Genomic DNA, 3849 nt, shown 5'->3' on the forward strand with positions numbered 1-3849 from the left:
AGCAGGAATACTTCAGGAAACAGGTGAGCCACATGCTGAAGGTAACAGTGACTTCTAGATACTGCCAAGAGAGACGCTTTCTTGTGTAGCCCTCCTGACCAGACAGAAATAAATCATCTGGTCATTAATAAGGATAGGAAACAAAAGCCAGCTCTGAACTACCCAAAGGGCTGAGTAATAGAAAAGCAATGTGTGCTTGAAGGGTTTAACCTGAGCACTGAGAGTCCCTGTCTCTAACATAGAATCCTACAGTGGTTTGTGTTGGAAGGAACCCTAAAGCTCATCCACTTCCAGCCACCTGGAGAGTGGTCAAATTAGACACCATCCACAGGGAATGGTGAGCAGCCTGCAGCTCTTCAACCAGCTCCAGGGCAGGCCAGAAGCTGCTGCAGGTACAGCATTTGCAAGCTGGTTGTAATGAGCTCTATTAGAAAGGCAATCAGCCCCATTCCTCATTAGCACAATTAACAGTAAGGGATAACAATGCGCTCCTGCTGGCAGGCACACCTAAAGCTGAGCATCAAACAGCAAGGGAGGCTGAAATGCATTCTCTCATCAGAGCTGAGATTGCTAGCATCCATCCAGAACAGATGAGGCTCCTGCTTCAGCAGAAGCCAGGCCAAGTGATGCTTGGTATCAAGCCTAAAATAACATTAAGGCCTATTAAAAAGAAATAAGCCTTTTGGGTGGGTCTGGAAGAGGTCTTGGACTTCTGCCTCTCTTACTGCGGATGAAGATGGAGAGAACCATCATCGCAGTGATTTACTGGGCTTGGTCCTCACCTTGTTATCACAAACTCCCAACTATTTGGAGCTCTCCTGTGACCTGGGTAGTAACAGGACTTGAAAACAGCGTCTGCACTGGTATTTCTCTACATCCTGAACATCAATATCAGAGCTGCTGCATCCACCAGGCCACTATTCACATCTCCCTTTAGCCTCCCAAGCAGACCCGAGGGACCACTGTCAGCACCAGCGTTCAGACATCCAGCATTTACTCAGCTCAGCATCTTCAGAGCACTTCAGATCACCAGGGAAGTCTTGCAAAATGCCTGGAGGCACAAGGAATCACAAGGCTTGGAAGCCAGTCTTTCACTGTTTTGTACCACACGATACTAATGCAGACAGATAAAAAAGTCACATCCTCAATCCACTGCAAAACCAGGCTGGACAGAACAAGAGTCCTCACCCTTTGGAAGTGAAGAGTCCTTCTTAACTTTGGAAACATTTCACCCTTACTTCACTCCTGGTGGAGACCCAGATACTGCTAGTGCAACCTCCTGGCGAAAGAAGGATGGAGAGAAGGAAAAACCCCTCTGTCCTCACTGGCAAGCCACACAAAGTACAAACCACTACTGAGAAATGATACTGAAATCCCATTAAACTAGCAGAAGTGTTCAGGAGCTCCGCATGCACCGTGAAGCACTTTTCTTCTGCCCTTTTCCTGTTCTCTTTGGAAGCTGGAAGAGAAAATATGATTTAATGGGATGCACACAACACATTGACCTCTGGTTTTAGAGAGCAAGCCTACAAAGCAAAGGAATGAGGTCTAGTGGAAGGTGTCCCTGCCCATGGCAGGGGGCTGGAACTGGAGGAGCTTTAAGGTCCCCTCCAACCCAAACCAGTCTGTGATGATTCTATTATACAAAGCGAAAACGGGATCTGTAAGGTAACAAGAAACTAGAACTTGTTTTGCTCATCTAATCTCAGATATACACGCACAAGCAGCAACAGTTAAGAGCATCTAAGTCCTCTGGGCTAAGGAAATAGGTACCAAGCACACATCAGGGCAAGTTTGCCTGGTTTTTTGCTGGGGGGATCAGAGGGAGTTCACTGCTCAGAGTAAACAGATGTTGCCCTGTTCCCTTTGAGACCAAGACTCTGTTGCACAACAGTTTGACCAGAAATCGATTTTAAAGTGTTCTGGCACAAGAGTCTTGACTGAAGCAGCAGTTTTAGTTATAAGCTAAACTTCAAAGCTGCAGCGTTGTGCAAGGGTTAGAGGAGGAGAAAGTGAAACCAGCCTCTCTCTTGCCATTATCAAACCAGCACAGTGGAAACAAGTACAAAACACAACTTTCCGGGCCTCATCTTAAAGCCAGCCTTGATGTTTACAGCTCATTTTAACTCCTTTATTCTGCCCAGAGCTCTGTTCCACAGCCTCCAGGGTTCCTGCAGAATACAACATGCTTTGCTAAACTATTTTCCTTGGCAAGGGTAACTGCATGACCAAGCAGAAACAGGAATCTCCCCTTTGGACAGCAGCACCTGCAGGCAACGCGCTGGGCAGGCAAAGACCACCAAGCAACACAACATGCACAAGGAATTCTGCTGTGTTGGCTTTATACTGATGTTATTCCCAAGCACTGCCAGGCACTTCCCGAGCACTAAAAACATAAGAGCATGGTCTCAGGGGAAGAAAGAGAGATCTGCTGCTGAGGGCTGCAAGCAGGACGCTGCAGGGTTTTCCTGCCAGCGGGATTACTGTTACCAGGTAACCTCCCACCAGGCTTGATTGGAAGAGTTCGAGGGAATTCTCTGCCTCCCATAACTGCTTTCTATTGCTAAGGGCTGTCACGTTCAGCACCTCAGAGGAGGTGTTCTTCAGTGCTTGGAAACATCTTGTCTTTTGTCTTTTTCTCTTGCAACTCATTTGAGCTGCTTTAGGATGAGCAGGATGGAACACATATTCCCTCTCTATAGGAAGGACACTTCAAGTCATTGAGAAGATACTATGAGAGGAGCCCTTCAGAAGGCTCTCTATATACAAAAAGCTTATTTGCCTGGAAGTGACAAGATTGCATCCAAACTACCAGCCCTCTGACCTTCTTTAGGAGCATCCCAAGTAGCTGAAGGGAGCTGGCAGCTTGGCCAAGGGAGTTTGCATCCCAGCTCAGCAGCCTCAGTCCTCCCAAGCTGCTGAGGGATCTCTTCCAACTCCCACAAAAGTTCTGGAGTATTAAAGTCCCTGAAGATCTGGTGCTGCAAAGTAAACTCCAACTGAGACAAACATATTGATCTAGAGAACAGCTTTGTCCTGCCACAATAACAAAATAGGAGCCATCTTAGTGCGCTATTCATGGAGATCAGTAAATCTGGATGTTGGGCAGCTTCAGGTAAGGTATGTAAAAGGCAGAGCTTTCTGATCAACATCAAAGTGACCCCTTCTCAAGGGTGTCATCACTTTCTGTCCCAGCTCTCTCTATAATCACATCACAACCATAAAGCTTCCTCACTCCTGACTGTAGAGCTCCGAGCAGGTATTAACCTGGCATTCAGACCTGCATTAAATGTGACAATAACATTACAAAAGACAGCTCTGCCTGGTGATTTCATGCTTCTCTGAACTGCGTCCTTCCCACATTAACAGAGGAAGCATCAATGTGATGCAACTAAAGGCAAATGGACAAGTACGGGGTTGCTCCCAAGGTACGTGCATTAAGGATCAATGCAGTGAAGAAGCACTTTTTCCACCAGTTTTGGCTCTCAGTGACCCTGCAAATATCATTTACAAAGTTTTTCTTGCTGGTTTATTCCTCAGGGTCCTCTCCTGTTCGGGGAGGTGCAGGAATGAAGATGACAAGGGTGACAACACTACTCACATATCAACTGCCAAGCTCAGAGCATCCAGCAGAGCTTGGGTTTGGAACAGAGAAGATGTTATGGGGAAAAAAGAGGCAGGGTTTTTTTTCCACAGCTCTTCTTTGGAGAGATGAAACCATGAAACCTCATGAAGCTCCAGATGGAGGCTGTGAATCCCTCTGCAGGGAAGGGCAACTACAGGGGGGTGGCTGGGAAATCCAAAAGCCTCTTCTAAGGGGTTTAGTGACCCTCACTCAGGATAGAATCA

This window comes from Nestor notabilis, unplaced genomic scaffold, assembly GCF_000696875.1.
Source record: "Nestor notabilis isolate BGI_N333 unplaced genomic scaffold, ASM69687v1 scaffold13394, whole genome shotgun sequence".
NCBI lineage: Eukaryota > Metazoa > Chordata > Aves > Psittaciformes > Psittacidae > Nestor > Nestor notabilis.